Genomic DNA, 18175 nt, shown 5'->3' with positions numbered 1-18175 from the left:
ATTAACAGTCCAGCTGTACTCAGCTCTCTTACAATCTCTTGCAAAAATTGCCCCCAGCTTTTTGGTTCTGTCTAAAAACCAAACTGCATCTGGTCCACAGGTGCCGTAAGTGTCAGGAGACCTGTAACATGCCTGTGTTGCATATAAATAGGTTCACAAATATGCTCTGCTTTCAAGCTGGAGCTCTGTGCTCTTGCCTAGCCCATCTGGGCTAGATAAAGTGAGGTAGGGTCTGAAATCTTCATTTCTGTTTGTCACGTCAGGGAGAAGACATATATATTCCTAGAGTAGGCAGCTAAGGAAGTTGCCAGAGCAAGTTTGTCGTAAAATGTGGTAGTCGAGCAAGTACAAAGTTTATAATGCAGATAAAAGAGTTAAGCTATTTCTCAACCCCTGAAGTATCTGTTCTACAGCCCTATTTTATAATCGACAAACAACCCCCCAGAAGTTTATCAAAATGCCAGAACTACAGTGAGCTGCGATCCTCTTGTTTTCTCCAGTTCTGTCATTGTACCATCATCACACCGAGCAGATTTATTTCTTTGGCTAGGATTTTCAATGTAATAAGAATGGCTTAAAACTAAGAGCTGGACACGTCTAATCACCTGCAGGAGATTTGCAGTTCCAAACATGGTGATTTGGGTAGAGCAGACGTAATAGATCCATTATGTTCTTGCCAGCGCAAGCATTTAAACCAAGGCTTTCTTTCATTGCTGAGGAAATTAAAGAGACTGTCGTTTCCTATCCATTACTAGACCTATTTCAAGGCACCGATGTTTAAAGTCGTTAAAGGGTTTGGCCATTGCTATCTCAGAAACCACCTCATGTCTGTGCTGTATTGTAAGATCTATGATCAACTGTCACGTTATGGTTGATGGAGCTCCAGGTCAGGTTCAGATTAAGTCCGTGATGGGGAAATCAAGTCTCAGATTGTTTGCTGGGGATAAGGAATAACTTCCCCCGCCCCTATGGAGCATGTACAGTCAGCAAACTGCATTGTGGAAGGAGTTGTCTTCCTCTGAATCATCAGGCATGACTTTTATTGAAGGCTTGAAGGCAGAATTTTTGTCCTTAAATAGCTAAGAATGTTCTAGGATTTCACAATATCCAAGTGGGAAGCTTTGCACCAGCGAATTCCCAGGGTGTAGTGGGGTTGTTTTTTGTTTTGGTTTTTTTAAGAAGAGTGGGGTATAAGCTAACATACAAACATCCAGTATCTCCACAACAACCAGTCTGCCCACCACCTGCCAGCAGTGAATGATGTGCTCTGACTCCATTCCAGAAGACTAGGGTTTTTGAATATTAACAATATTATTGTATTTTATTGCTGCTACCAAAGACTGTCAAAGTTCTCAATTTAAATGCTAGCTTAACTGGAAAGGTTGCAGCAGGGTTGAATGGCAGCCAAAGTCCCCATGAACCAGCTAGAATGCCTAGAGGCTCCCAAGCACTGCACACTGGCATGATAGTCGCACTGCCGCCCTTAGAGACGATGCAGCATGCTCAGCGAGATATGTTGACTAGTGTGGAGGGATAGGGGGAGCAATGTCTTTACCTTCTTTCCCCACACCCTCTCAGGCACCTGAATGGGATAGGAAGAAGCAGAGACTTTTCTTCTTAATGGGACTTTAGTGAACTCCTGGTTAAAGAGTGATGGAAGTGATTTGTTTGTGCTTTTTTTCCCTGTTTCTGTATCGAACAAGGGAAGCCAGAATCTAGCCCTAAATGCCAGCATCTGCTCCCACTGAATTCAGTAGGGCCAGGAATTCCACCACTGTCTTTAATGGCAAGGGCACCTCCATTCTTGTAGAGGAGTCTATGGTCCAGATTCTCATTTACACTAAGACCTGGTCTACACTTAAAAAGTTTTGCAGGGTAGCTATGTCCATTAGGATTGTGCAAAGAAAACCAAAACCCTCTAACTGACAGAGCTATGCTGATTAAAAAAAGCCCCAGAACAGATGCAGTTTTTTTGCTGGTATGGCTTATTTTGCTCATGGAACTGGTACAAGCTATAACAGCAAAAAGAGCTCTTTTGCTGAGACAAAGCTGCATCTCCACTAGGAGGGTTTCCTAGTGTACATAAGGGCTTAGGCCTATTTACATCACTCTAGCAGCCTAATGCTGCCTTAAAGTGAGCAGAAATTACATTTTTATAACCATTTCAACTGTCAGAGCAGTGCAAATAGGAATAAGGCCCGATCGTTTTACCAAATGTCTCTCAAGGCACTTTTTTCTTCCTTCATGTTGATTCTTTGTTATAATATTTTTTTTAATTCTTTTTTTTCCCCAATGCTTTCTCTGATCTAATTTCTTCTGCCCCATGTAACAGGAGTATGGGGCTGTAAATAAATCAAAACTGATAACCTAAAGAGTCAGGTCTTGATCCAGCAAAGCACTTTTGTTAGTCTCTAAGGTGCCACAAGTACTCCTGTTCTTCTTTAAACCTGTACATAACTTTAAGAACTTGAGTAGTCCCCTGAAATCAATGGGACTCCTTGAATGCTGAAAGAGAAGCATGTGTGCTTGAGTGCTCTGATGGGGATTGGAGCTCTAGTCACATGGGTGATCATACAGAAAGATAAGATGTGTGTTGGCTGAACTCTGTTTTGCTATATCTAACATAAATTTTATTATGATGAAGTCATTGTCACTGTCCTGAGGGGAGTCAAGGTTAGTTTTCCCTTAAGAACATAAGAACAGCCATGCTGGGCCAGACCAAAGGTCCATCTAACCCAGTATCCTATCTTCTGACAGTGGCTATTGCGAGGTGCCCCAGAGGGAATGAACAGAGCAGGTAATCATCAAGTGTTCCATTCCCTGTTGCCCATTCTCAGCACCATACCTTAAAATGGGATGGACCACAGTTTTATAGACTTCAAGCTCAGAGCTATTGGTTGGAATTTCAAAAAGATATGTGTGTGCGTGCACGTGTGTGAGGATGCTGATGTGTTTGCTTTCCCTCAATGACCTCCTCAAAATCAATGAAATGGGTTTTGCAGGTGGCTCTGAATAAAGTGAGGTTTATGATCCTTCTCACTTCCTCTGACAGAGTTCTATAGCCATGGTCCAGCTCCTGTGAAAGTTCTGTCTGCTACAAGTCTTCCTCTCTTAGTTGACAACTTCATTCTTTTAGTGAAATGAAGCTGTAGTGTGAGGCTGTTACTGGAGAAGGAGAGGCGATCTCGGTTAGCTAGAGCTAGTGCCCGGCAGGCCTTTGAAAATCAGAACAGAAACCTTGAACTGGGCTCTGCGCTCAATGAGGAACCAGTGAAGGAAGCAGAAAATCAGGGTAATGTGTTCCTGGTAACCCATGTTTTCTAGCAGGCAAGCTGCTGCATCCAGGGTTAGCAGTAGCTTCCTGAAGGCATGGAGCTTCAGGACACGGGACCTCATTCCTACATATGGGAATTGCAGTAACCACATCTGGAGGTAACAAATATGTGGGTACATGGGGCCAGATCAGGTTCTGATAGGACGCAGTGTAATCCACTAGCCAGATGCAGGTGGAAGTGGGAGTTCTTTGCCACTATGGCTTTGGGTGTCCAATTGTAGTGCAGTGTCTAAGAGTGATTGAACAGCGTGAGGGCAGATGGTTTTGATGGTGGGGGTTTTAAAGGAAGCAGTGAGATCTTCAGAATGCTTCCCTCTTCCTGCCAACATCAACACAGCCTTGTCAGGCTTCATATTCAGCCAGACAGTCTTCATCCAGGGACTGATCTCAGCCAGGCATTTGGAAAGCCAGCAGATGGTGCTGTTAATGTTTCATGTAAGGAAAATATAGCACTGCTTATCATCTTCATACTGCTGGGACTCTCGCCCACGTTGCCCAACTTGCTCTACCAATGGCTTCATGCCTCAAAGCAGGATCTCTTTGCTCCAAATAAATCCTAGCAACATACTCCCAGATGTGCTTTAGTGAGAGATGGCTAATACTGACTCTACCCATTTGGTATTCCTAGCCTCTGAACTCCCATCTCCAACACACATACACAAAACCACCCCTCACTGCCCAATTCCAGCCGTCTAACATATCCTCCTGCCAAATTCCCTCCTTAGTCATAGCCACCTGATCATATCACATCCCTAACTCCATTTCTTATCCTTTGGCCCACCACACTCGGGGCAAGAACTGAATGCCTTCGTGAAATCCAAATCTACCATGTCCACTGGCCTTCATGTAAGCAAGACCTATTTAAGCAAGAAAGACTTTTTTTTTCTTTTAAAGAAAGTTGAGGTGGTATGATGGAGATGTATCAAAATCAGTCTTCTTATAGAAGTTTTCTCATATATATGAAATGCCTTACTCAACCTTAAATATGGGGATTACTATCAACTCACTTTAATATGAATAAGTTAATTCATGGATATGATTCATTAGATTTCCTTTTAATACAAATCGCTCTTACAACTCAATAATGTACATGTGACCCTTGCAGTCCCTTCTAACCCTTCCATTCTCTATGCCAGCTGATTCGCGTTCAGTCACCTCTTTTATACACTTTCCCCAGCAGGGAGCAGCATCTCACTGTATGTACCTTTTATGCCTACGTTTGTTACTTACAAAAGTAGTAAATGACAGTTACGTGTTCTTACTCTTGTATTTAAGTTAATTTATAACCATTTTAATTATAACTAAAGGTTTGTGGGCATTCTTAAGGTTTGGTGACTGGTACTACTTAAAGGGAGCTGTAAAAGTCCCCAAGGAAAGGTAGTGCTAATTCAAAGAGTTCCAACATTACATCATTGCTGTGTATCAGCAGCAACAGACTGGATACTTTACTCAGTAGTTTAGTTTCTTTACCATAACTAGAGATGGCCAAATACTGCAAAAATGTACTTGCAAACACTGGCTGACTAAAACTGTGGGTCAGATCCTCATCTGATCGAGTTATTTAAGCTATGCTGATTTACACCTGTTGAGGACCTGGATCTGAGAATTGATTTGGATGGTACTTGACTTTTATTTTTTTATTTTTTTTGTCTGTATAGGACTAAATTTTTGTTTTCAAAGATTTTCACAGAAAGCGGAAGTCTCACAAATACACAGCCAGGTGCGTGTCTGTTCTGGAAGGGTTATCACGGCCATTTTGATAACAATCTCTTTGATTTCCATCCTCTTGAAAAAAGTCAACTTGGGAAGTGGAAAAAACATCGTGTGACTGTAGAGAGCAGACCGAGCCAAAGCCTGCCAGTGTTCTGCTGAAGGTATAACACACATTTCCAAAAATGCCTTCTCTTAACATTTGTGCTCTTGAAGATGATTTGCAAGGAATTTTTGAAACATTTTGGCTTGTGCCTTTGGGCTCTTTTTTGCTGCTTTGTAATGTAAAGGAGGACTGAAAGGGTTGTTTGGGGGTATGGTGAAGTGGAACTGTTCTCTTATTTCGTAGCTTAAAATATCAGGAATTCCATATCAGGTCCACTCTGTTTCTTTCTGGAGAACTTTCTGGTCATCTTAGAGATATGAATTGTGCGGTCCATGCCTTAAGGGATGGTGGATTCAGAATCTTTATTAAAGGGTTTATTTCTCCAAAGCGTGAATTGAACAAAGTAAACAGGTAATAACAAAAACTAACTCCATGTTTAAACAAGCAAACTTAAAATCTTCTTCTTACTCAGTGGTTCAGCTTTCACTCTCTCTGCTCTTGTCATGTCATCATTTCATTTGTTCTCCAGTTGCCATAGAGTCTTTCAAGTTAGACAAGAGGCCCCATTCCTTTTCATGGGCTACTCAAGTCACTGGATCCTGTGTGGGTTCAGGGAGAAGAGCTATCACCAGGCTGCTATTCTCCTTCCTGTTAAGGTAGGTAGGAAGCCAGCAGGCATGGACAGGGAAGTAGCCAGAGATTGGCTCTGTCCACAGAGACCCACCAATGCTGATGTAAAGGAAGATGCAAATCTGTGTCAGCCAAGGGCAGGAGCAGAGGGGAAAGTAGTGACTCAATCAAGTTCCTGCTCTGTTCTGGCAGCACCACTGCTATACATTGCCCCTTGCTCAGCTTTGATGGTAGGGCTAAAATCTATCCCAAAGTCTGCACAGCTACAATAAGGGGAAGGGGGGTAGGGCAGGGTAAGCAACATAATGGCATTATGTTGAGATGTCAACCTAAGGGACCTGACATATTGGGGAAGGGGAGGTGCCCAGACCTCCTATATGAAGTGGGTACATTTTGAGCTACTACATTTAGCTACCCCCACATGGAGATGGAGAGCAGTAGCGCCACACTATATTTCCATAGATGGGGTGTACACGGTGGCATGGGTTGAGCTTCTCATACAGGACTGGGATGGCACATTTTGTTGTCAGACGGGATGAACAACAGTGACATGCTAAGTCTGCAGGCAGGGGGCTGTAGCAGTGGCATGCCACATGGAGGAGGACGTGGCAATGGCACACAAAGTTGAGTGGGGGGCGTGGTGACACAGTGAGTTGCTGTGGAGGGCACACTGAGCTGACATGATGAGGAGCAGACAGAGCTGTCACGCGTGGAAGGATGGGTGCATGCTGAACTATCCTGGGAGAGGAGGGCAGGCCCATTGCACTGCCATGTCAGGGACTATGGTGAGGGTATGTTGACATGTCACTGAGCTGAGTGAGGAGCAGCCATGGGGAACTGCTGCGTGTTGGCTACGGCAGGGTTATGTGAAGTTGCCATGTGGGGGCGTGCAGCGATGACACATTGAGCAGCCATGAGATAAGTATGCAGTGCGGGGACCTACTAAAATGTACACCCTGCACTGGGCCATTTGTTGCCACCTGTTTTTGCAAATGGGTTTGCCGTGGGTTGGGGTAAGATGTGAGCTTTCTGCATAGCCCACGTCCCACGTCCATATTTAACTCAGAGTCTCTTAGACTTCCTGCTCTGCCAGACCACTGCCATCATTTTTATAGTGTTAAAGCCTCAAAATCTTCTACATGCTGGAACAGTTCCCTATAATCTGTGTCTCTTACAAACTGCTGTCATTGCAGATGTATCAAAAACATCTCTTGCCCCAGGATACTGAATGTTTTTGATGAAGTATCTTCCTAAAACCATTCCAGAGAAACATGGGAGTCCCCTTCTCCACTTCTCTCACAATGGTTTTTTTTTCATATTTCTCGTAACATAAGCAAACTATCCCTGTTACTTTGATCTTTGTTTTTTTAAATGCTCTTACTTTTTTTTCACTTTTGAAAGTTTTTATTTCACTCAATTAAGGAAAATAAAACCCCATTATTTAAACTAGAGTGGGCCTCAACCAAAACCCTGGTATTGAACATTCGTGAGATGTTCACAGTCATGATCCAGCTCTCAGTTTTGCAACTTGGCCCCATATGTGATTCATGGTAATTTAATCTGTTGTTTTTCTGTCATGATAGGGAAGCTGGGCATATGTCCCAGTCAAATAACTGAAAATCTGTCAGAGCTTTCATTGGACATCTCCATTTCATCAATATCCTGTAACCAAGTAGTGTCAGTAAACAATAATTGGAGTGTGCGTCTACTTTGAGAAGGGAATAACTTAATACATCTGCTCCCTGGGTGTATTCACAGTCAGATCTGCTTCCTTTGGTGACAAAAATAACTTTTAACTCGCCTTAGCACTGCAGAGCCACCACAGCAATGGTAGTGTGAGTTCTATTCTTGTTCTTCTCGGTGATCATCAACTGAAGTCTTTACCAAATTCCATTCATTACTCCTTCATTGAAGGTAACAAGGGGGTCAATGCAGGCAGCATTTGACACAATGGATTGCACACTACAATTTCTCCTGCAGAATACTTATTACAGGTTATGATGAATAAATCTCAGTCAACTTAGCTTGACTCTTATCATTCAAGTTAAGTTTGCAGGGCTGGAAATCGTTTCAGTTGGGTTCACTCCCGTTTGGGATTCATTTTCTTTGAAAATTCTAGGACACAATTTTACTGGCAGGAGTATTTCTGAAAACAGCAAATATTAGAGATAATTCACAGACAGCAGATTTTGAAATAAAGAAAGAATATTCACATTAGAATAATAACTAATGTTTATACTCATCCAACCTGGAAACAAAAATATTCCCTGTGACCAATCTGCCTATTCCAAATTAGCCCACAGAGGTTGGATTTTGGATATTGAATACTCTCAGTGAACTGTTCATAGAACATCTAAAGACAAGAACTTTTCATACAAAGTTATAAAGTAGAACCGTTTAGGATTTTTCTGATGGAAAATGCCCTTTTTGAAAAACTGAGATTTTTTTGCAGGAAAATTTCAATTTTGCTGAAAATGTTTCACTTTCCATTGGGAAAAATAAAAATGACAACTCCCTTGCCTGTCCACCTGGAAAGCTTTTGTCAATTTCACTTTCTGCCTGAGGGGTGACAGTGAAATTGACAAGAGCTTTTCGGGCTGACAGCTGGCAAGTAAAAAAAGAAATATATTTTGATTCTCCTGAGGTTTTTACTTTTTATCCCAGACTCAGACAGATTTTTTTCTGAAACCTCAAAATTTTCCATGGGATAGAAATTCTGTTTTCTGGCCAGTTCTATTAAGTATTTGGTGCATCCACTTTTCATAGAACAATGAAATGTAAGAAAATCATAAACTTGGCACAGACAATTCATGACCAGAAAAAAATATGTAAAATTCATATAATTAACTATCCGTTTGAATTATTCACTCAGCTGTAGTTTGGAAGGACCTCACTAAGAAGTGTGTACAGATCTGGGTAAGACGACCGGCATGACACAAATAAGCTCTAAAAATGCCAGATCTGAGTGGAGCAGTGATTCTCAAACTTTTTTACTGGTGACCCCTTCCACATAGCAAGCCTCTGAGTGCAACCCCTGCCCCCTCCCATATAAATTAAAAATACTTTTTTATATATTTAACACCATTATAAATGCTGGAGGCAAAGAGGGATTTGGGGTGGAGGTTAACAACTCGCAACCCCCAATGTAATAACCTCACGACCCCCTGAGGGGTCCTGACCCCTAGTTTGAGAACCCCTGGGCTGTAGGATGATTTGACCAGCACTGTTGAAGGCAGCATTCCAGGCCCCTAGGGGGAGCAGCAACATAGGGTACATCTACACTACAGCGGGGAGTCGATTTAAGATACGCAAATTCAGTTACGTGAATAGCGTAGCTGAATTCGACGTATTGCAGCTGACTTACCCCGTTGTGAGGACGGCGGCAAAATCGACTTCTGCCGCTTTTTGTCGGCGGCGCTTACTACCACCTCCGCTGGTGGAGTTAGAGCGCCGATTCGGGGATCGATTGTCGCGTCCCGACGGGACGCGATAAATCGATCCCCGAGAGGTCGATTTCTACCCGCTGATTCAGGCGGGTAGTATAGACCAGACCATAGAGAACTGCAGACATTTTGGGCAGCACTGCAACCCATAGGGCTGCCCCAGGAGGTTGCTGTAGCTTAGACAGACCCCAGGAGTGTCTAGGTTATGCCGGGGGCTTCTCCAGCCCTGAGAGCAGCCTAAGATCAGGAAGGTGCAAAGGTGGTTTAAAGTCACCTTAGCACACCCCTGCTCTTAGAGGTGCAGCACAGAAACTCACCTGAGCACTTTAAATTTAAAGCCTCAAAGACAGCAGGCATGAATCTGTGCTGGTGTAAGTGATGCATCTCTACTGAAATTAATGGATGGAACTACACCAATTTACATCTGCTGAGTATCAGGCCCAGTGAATTTAGATCCCTCCATCATCCATTTCATTGCCTTTTTTTTCGCAGATCTAGACACATGTATAGTGTGACTAATTTGAAAACATTAATCAAAATCAGCAGCCAATTGCCAAGTAAAATCAACAGCCAACAGCTCAGAGTTGCATTCTGGTAATATGAATCAAATCTGTGTTGCTCTGGTCCTTTGCTGACATCCTACAATGTCCTCAGTGCCTCTTGCAGGATGCTAGGTAGTCCTGTTTACTTCACTGGGAGTTGAGTTCTCAGCATCATGTATGGTTGGTACCTTGGGTTCTGGCATCCAGGTGTTTTACAATTATGAGTTTTTTCAAGCAAACATACTGTTGCATGCTGAACTGACAGATTGAGCAAGAACCCTGTTACTAATGTTTTATTCTACCACTTACTGTAACCATTTTGGATATTAGCCAGTACCTATAAAAAATACATTATTACCTTTATAACACTGGGTTGTCATTTTAGCATTCTGGATATTAGCCAATGGCTATGAAATGTTTGGCATTAAATTAATTTCAGATGCTTCATTACACATTTATTTTTGATAAATGGATCCATGATGGAGATGTCCATATAAAATGGGAATTTAATTCAGTATTGAAAAGATAACTATTTGGCCAATTTCTGTTGGCTTGATGATCATCAGTGTCGTTTTTAATTCTCAAAGTATTTTGGTAATGCCAGATGCATAATACCTTTGACATCTGGATGACAATCAATAAAAGAAACATTCGTAGTAGGGCTAAAACCTTGAGGTTTTATGCCCAGGCATATGTCTAGGTTGCGATCAAAACAAGTTATTGTGATTTACCTCTTCCCCATAATGTACTTTCATATTACAGTATTAGACTTGAGTCCTTCCAATAGGGCCAGAAAGAGCTCCTTTCATAAGTTCAAGGTGTCATTAGTCAAAGTGGAGAAGCAGAACATCCACAGAGGTATCCCAAAAGAAGTGGCTGAGTAGGCTGTGAATCTAATTTATCTACAATAACCTTCATGTCTCCTGGACATTTTTAAAGACATAAATCAAGAACTGTTTCACCAAGTTTACAACCTAGATTTCATCATAAGTCCAAAGCAATTTTTTTATTCATTTCATATGGTAAAAAATATTGCATTAGCAATGAAATTGAGATTACCAATGGGAATAATATTCAGGGCTGGATTGGACAGGTTTGAAACAGGGAGAGAGTGAAAGGAGCCTCCTTTCTTTGTGCACCTGCAGAAGGGCCATCCTTCATCACATTGTTTGTGCTCACCTTAGCACAAGGTCTGCACCAGGCTAGGATGGGTCTGGGCAGTAGAGGCTAATACAGGTAGGGGTCAGGAGGAGCAGGGCCATGTTGCTGCCTTCCCTGTGGCCAACTGCAGAGGGGACTGCACCTTCTTAACATGTATTGTTTAAGCCCACATCCCAGGGAGCTGTCATTTCTCTAGAGTTCCCGCTGGAGTGTTCCGTCTTGTCAATAACCCCCAGCCATGGACATTTCCTTACAAATTAGCCCTTAGTAAGTAGCCAGCATGTGCCAGAGGCAGTGAGTGAGTTTGATACAGACAGAATTCTGGAAGAAGTGTGTGTTCCCTTCTGGCAAATTTCAGTCGATTGAACTTTTAAAATCAAATGTAATGGGGCCAGGTAATTTCTCCTTAAAGTGTTGAGGCTTTGAAGTAATAAAATTTCCCATATGGACTCATGATAGGAATTTTAAAAATGGATTTGTCCCAAGCTCTAAAATTCAGATCCTGATCCAGATTTTGAATACCACAGAGTTCAAAGGTGTTTAGATCTGGGGTGTTGCTCCAGATGAACATGGATACAGGAGCCAGCCAATGAAATTAGATATGGCTCCACAATTTGCTTCCAAAACCCCTCCCCTCAAAATCTTTGGGGGTGTTCACATCCAGCATTTTGGTTTATGCTCGTTTCTATTTACAACACCCAGAAGGATATGTAAGTGTATGGATTGCTGAGTTCCTGAACTTTTAACTTTTCTTCAAACCTTTAATATACTTTTGTATAATCCTGAGAAATTGTACAAGATCTTTGGGGTCAGGGTGTTTGTGTAAATTCTCCTGTACCTTTTACAAACTATGTAGAAGATACCTTCACCACCAATCTCTACTGTAAATTGTACCAGCTCTGTAGGAATTGTCCATATCTCAAACACAAACTGGCTGCATATTATCTTTAAATTAATTCAGTGCTAAAGCTGCATAGTTAATAATAGTTAAAAAAAGTCTGGATATCCAATTGCTATAATCATGATAACTCAATCACATTTCACACATGCGGTAGTTTCTTTTCCTACTCGTACACCCCAAACACCAGCTTCATCAATCTATCTATATTTTATTCATTCTCCCATTATTTCAAAATTGCTGAAGGATTTTGCTGAATCTTTTCTAAATAATTCATCATCAGCCGGAGAAAGCACATGGAAAATTGAAGCTGAATAGCTAACTAATTTGTGTGGAAACAGGGACACGTAACAAAATTGTTTTGAAATTTTAATTATAGCAGACTTAACCCTTGCCTGCTACATGATGCAATTACTTTATAAAGTATTTGCAAAAATGCAAACACAGTGTTAGCACTGATTTACATTCTGGCTGGTTTTTAGTTTAAATAACAGAATCAACTTTGCAAATGCTCAGCCAAATGTCAGTTGGCCATACAATGTCATGCTGAATTATTGGCCATCTCCATCTTTTATGTGGTCATCCCATGGAGTATTTTACAGAAATATACGTCGGTATTAAAATGTTTGCCTTGTTTTGAAAAGTACGACTATTAGAGTTTATTATTGTAATGTAGTTAAGACACTACACGGAGACTTAGAATATTGGGGTTCAGTTTCCAACTCACTTAACTCTCTGTTCCTCAGTTTCCCTTTCCGTAAACTGGGAATAACAATACTTCTTTTGTCTATCTTGATGATTTAGATCATAAGCTCTTTCAGGCAGAGATTCTCTTACTATGTATAGGTCCAGTGCTTAGCACGATGTGGTCCTAATCTCAGTTAGCACATCTATGTGCTATTGTAATAGGTACAATTAGTAATGCAATTACTATTACTATTGCTTTATTAGTTTTTAATGAATATATTTTCTTTATTTATGACAGCTTTACTTAAAATCTAATTGACAGTGTAAACTCAGCAACTCAGTATAGCAGCAATTTGACAGATTCCTATCCTCATGTAAAAGCATATCACTGTGCTTTAATTCCGCATGCAATTATACTGCATAGTACTTTTCAGTTATTTTGCTTATTGATAGATATGTTTCAAGCGCAGCTATCTCGGCTGTATATTTGCACACACAAAAGACAGGGAAGAACAAATATGAAAGCTTTGCAATGTGTTAAAAGGCTCCCCAGATACTAGAGAAGTGAGCAAGTGTCACACAGTTTTCCCTGGCCAGACTCTGCCCATGTCATTGACTGAAAAAACAGCGATGAATGTTTTGGATTACTTTGGGGGAAGAAGGTAAAACTGGCTGAAGGTCACTAGTGCAGCAATACTCTTTTTTTTCCAAATCAGAAGTCTGTTTATAACCTCAACTTAAGCTGCATCTCACTTACTGCACTCCTCTAGCAACCAAGGCAGTACAGAAGAGGATCACCCCTCCTCGCCCCCCATATATAATACACATACATTCGTGTACATGAGTATAAACCCAGTGGAGTGCTGTTGTGTGTGCTTTCAAACAGCTGCCGGGTTCATCTCCAGATGTTATGATTCCGATATACTTTAGGGAGAGCTGTGAGATTTAATTAATATTCGTTAACCACTTTAGATGGAAGGCAATATAGGAGTCCCTCATTATGTATGCACACTCTATTTTTTTCACTCCCCCCCCCACAGTCAGACTTTGCTACCTATGTCATTAAAGTTTGAATAACTCAGTGAAACCTACATATCCACTAAGTGGCTCTGTTCCTTGTAGCTAAAATCCTCTCTGGGCAGCTATCTTCTAGAGAGAGATGTGCGGCCCTGACAGCCCCTCTCATATCTTGTGAAGACTGAAAATGCAAACCAGCCCCACCCTGCACCAGCCCCATAGGCAGCAGAAAGGAACCACCTGGCCAGCCGCCATCTAATGTGGTGAGATGAATTATTTACATAGTTACTGTGAAACATTGTCTGCTATCCTGCTGAAACCATGCAAGAACTTCACTGGAAATTATGGCAAATGCTCTGTCACTTACATAATTAATACCTTCTGCAGTGTAGTGTTGTAAATGTACATTTGCCACCTATCCGTCCTTAAATGACTCTTTGAACAGCATTATGCTACTAAGGGAAGTGCTGCATAAGATTAATGGGCAAAGACTGTGGGCCAGGTTCTTTGCTGCTGCCAGTGAGAGGGAAAATTGTCATGGAGCCAGGTCTGGCTCCCTGACTCCCTTACAGACCTTACCCCTGACACTGGTTAGAACAGCAGGGGGCTGTTCTAGCTGGCTGTAGTCCCCAGGGGATGGTGTGCTGGTTGGGGATTGCTGGAGTACCTCATGCTGGAGTCACTCCTTGCTGTCCCTACTCAGATGCACCCTTGCACTAGGGCTACAAAGCGGGAGGCTTAGGAGTCAGCTACCTCAGTTCCTCTTCTAAGGACTACCCTCATGCTGGGGCATCGGTCTGAGCTGCACAAAGAGAGCAGACTGCAACTGGCCATGTGTCTGACACGGCGCTGCTCACTGCAGTCTATGGAAACTAAGTGGTGCCTGGGAGGGGCCTTTCAGAACAGTAATTTCAGTACATTCTTTTCTTTTTTGCAATACCAAATCATCTAAATGTTCCTTGAGCACGGACCCGTCTGCACTTTGAGATGAGATGGCAGATGTTGCTGCTGATGTGATCTTTCCTGCTGGCTTATAATTGCTTTTACCAAGGTAACTTTCAAGGCTTATTTCATCCTTTACCAGTTATTGACCTTTTAATTGGCTTGCACCCTGGCCTTTCTCAGTTTTTGGGTGCTTTTCCGTCTTCTATTCAGATACCATTTCCAGTCCCCTTTTCTTCCCACAAGCCAAACCCTTGTGGTACAGCAGATCAAATGACTGATGAGAACTCCTTATTCAGACATCCCCCCATTGAAGCAAAAGGCAGTTTTGCCTGAAAAAGGATAATAGGATAAGGGCCAATGTGATGAAGATAAAAAGATACACCAGTTTGGAGCCAATATTCCAGATTATTGTTCACGTGAGCAGCTCTGTTGCTTCCATTGTGACTGTTAACATGAGTACTGAACAGTGACATGAGTAAGGGCCCATATATGTTTAATTTCTAACCTTCACCTCTGTTGCCCTCATCCGTTACTGAAAACTACAACAGCCCAATTGAATTGTTGATGCAAAATCTTAACAAAGGTGGGAGCAAATGCACTCAGATCTGTTACCTTTATGCCACAAAAGAGAGGGTAAGGGCGGGTAAGGTTTATTTTCTGCTTCAAGGCTAATAATTGTTACATATCTATATAGGGAGGGCTTTATTAGCATGAGTTTGGGATAGCCATGAGTGAGTTAATCAGGCTATTACAAAAAAACTGCCAATAAAACCTTCATACCTCATCTCACTACCCTGTACATTTGTATATCCTGTATATTCTGTCTACCTGTATATTTAACAGAAAAACTATTTTAGAAATGTGGTAGAGAGGGTTTTTAATTTTTTTTTACAGTTCCTCCTAATTATAACTCTGCTCCTGTAAAGCCAATTATCTTAGATACAGTTTGGGGTCAACTGTACAGAGATTAGAAGAAGCCAAAAAAACATTTATAGTGACCCCAAAATGACACAATCCTAAAATCTAATATCTCAGGGGCATCGAGGACTATAAAGAAGTGGTGTTTTCTGTTTGTAAAAAATATCCTTGTGTTTAGTCCTGTAAGGGCAAAACTTAAGCCCAACCATCATTGGCACATGGCTGAATAGCCATTCATGACTTTCATGGAGTGAAATTTCACATTTGGGGGAGGAAGTGAAAACATTTTTTGTGGCATATAATATTTTTTTTTTAAATGGCAGCTGTGTGAAATTGCTCAGAGGTTTGGAATGCTGAAAGCAGCCCTGAGGGAGATGGATTAGTGAGCAGAGGGCAGGTGAGGTGGTCAAAGGTGCATGATAAATTGCAGAACTATGTAACAAAAGACTGATTTATCACATGGCTGCACAATTTGTCACATGGCTACCACAACAGACCCTTCCCATTTTCTGGGAGAAGGCAGTGGATCTTGCTGGGAGTTGCTTACTATGTCAGCATCAGGGATAGGGCCAGTAGCAGCATCAGGCGGCTGCAGCAGAGAAGGCCTGAAAAGCAAAGGCGACTTCGGCTATTGAATCATAAGATGTACTGCTGTTGGGGTGTGGGAGGAAGAGGAAACTCTACTATGTTTCCACATATTTTTTCAACTCTGGGGGATGCAGCCAAGGAGCAGCATGTGCTTCCCCCTCCTTCCCCCCACCATCTGCTATTTCCAGGGGCTGATGGAGGAATACATGTGCCCTGCTCAAAAACTCTGCAAGACTTGGGACTGGTGGGGAGGGCAGCAACTGCTCCCCACTCTCTGTGCCCACCAACAATAATTTTGGAGAGGGATTGAATAGGAATGCAGCTGACAAAGCCACCGGGAAGGGATGGAGGAGCCACTGCTCTCCCCTCCCCGCCCCCTCCCAGCAACCAGCCCTGGATATGGAGGTAAAGTATATGAATAGAATGGGGAGAAGCACCTATCCATCTAACATACTTACATACCCTCCATCACTGTGGTATCTGAGCACATCAGACTCTTCAATGTATTTATCCTCACAACAACCCTTGGGGCAGGACAGTGCTATTATCTACATTTTACACAGGGTAATTGAGGCACAGAGAAACTAAGGCCCAGCTCCTCAAAGGTATTTAGATGCCTATCTCCCATTGAATGAGAATAAACTTGGGCCTTATAAGTGACTTTCCCAAGGTCCCATGTGAAGTCTGTGATGCAGCACGGAATGAAGTCCTGGTGTCCCACGGTAGTGCCCTAACTACTGGCACATCCTTCCTCTCCTGTGCCTAGCCGCACCCCCTATCAAAAAAAAAAAAAGTCTGCCAGGTCTGGAGAGAAGGGATGCATGGCACTTGACCCAACTCCTGCCAAAATCTGGCAGTCTTTGTGGGGAAGGGGCCAAGGAGCACCTGTGCCCTCCTCAGAAGTGGGAAGTACTTCTGCCCCCCCCCCTAAAGGAGAGAGAGGTTGGGAAACCTGGAGTATTAATTGGCATCTTTGAGGCTTCAACTGGTGCCTCCAAAGCAGCTGGCACTTTCAGCGTTACTGCTGTGTCTCTCAGGTGGGCTGTGCTTCAGGGGGAGTTTGGGTGATAGTGAGTTTTGCCTGGTGCCTTTATATGGTAGGTATCACAGTTCAGGGCAGTTGCACCTGTATTTCCCCTCCATGGTCCAGCAAGGGCACTCAATCTCAGGCTTCCAGCTCCCCAGCTATTGCCTCTCTTGGGTGCAGGCCCCCGTCTCTCTCCCTTCTGACCAGATATTCCCAGACTGCACAGTTCCCTGCCTTCACTGTGTGATTGTCAGCACAGACAGGTTGCCCTAAGATATCTGCTTGCTTTCTCTTCAGAGACTCAGAGTAGGATAGATGCTATAGATATAAGCTACCACATGGTTCTTTCTAAGCAGCCTGCTTTGTTCTTAAGGTACAAAGCATTACAGAGAAAACATATTAGAAATAATAAAGAACCTACATGTTTGCTAATAAGCTTACCAGTGTTCATCCTAGTTCTCACATGGCCCCTGGCAAGTGCAGTCTTTTAATACCCCATCCTGGTAGTATGCTTACAAGTTCATGAGAGCTTCACCTCACAACAGGAATACTCAGATGTTCAGTTCTCTTTTTATGCAGTTGAGGGGTCTTTGATCTGGAGTTTCCAGAAGCACATAGTTAGTATACAAAGGGTGTCTCTCTCCCGAGGGCCTATATTCAAAAGATTGGCTTTGGGGAAGGTGGGGGGAGTATGTTTGCATTCCCCTTACCTCAAGGTATTTCTTAAGGACATTCACCTTACACATATGATTTCAAAAAGACCTTTGAACTTCCTCATACCTTTCAGAGATGACATTAATCTTGTCTTCCTGCTAAAGCAATCTCACAATAATACATAAACATTTGCATGTGTAATATAGTGAACTCCAAAGGTGTTAACCCTAATTCGGTAAGGTTTAACTTAATTCAGTAAAATTAATCTTATTCCCATAAGGTTTGTTCAGAGTATTGTCAACTCATCACACCAGGGTATTTAGCCTTTTGCAGGAGGCAGAGTGATATAATGTCACTGAGACACAGGGCAAAGACAGAGAAAAGAAAAACACCTGAGAAATGTCAGCTAAAAGCTCCACTTGGTAGTTAGGGGCTAATGAGGAAGAAACACTGCATTATTTGGATAATGCTCATTCAAAGTTTAATTTGGCTTCCTTCCTGTTCCCTGACACAAG

Source organism: Malaclemys terrapin, chromosome 1, assembly GCF_027887155.1.
Source record: "Malaclemys terrapin pileata isolate rMalTer1 chromosome 1, rMalTer1.hap1, whole genome shotgun sequence".
Classification (NCBI taxonomy): Eukaryota; Metazoa; Chordata; order Testudines; family Emydidae; genus Malaclemys; species Malaclemys terrapin.
This window is presented reverse-complemented; position numbering follows the sequence as displayed.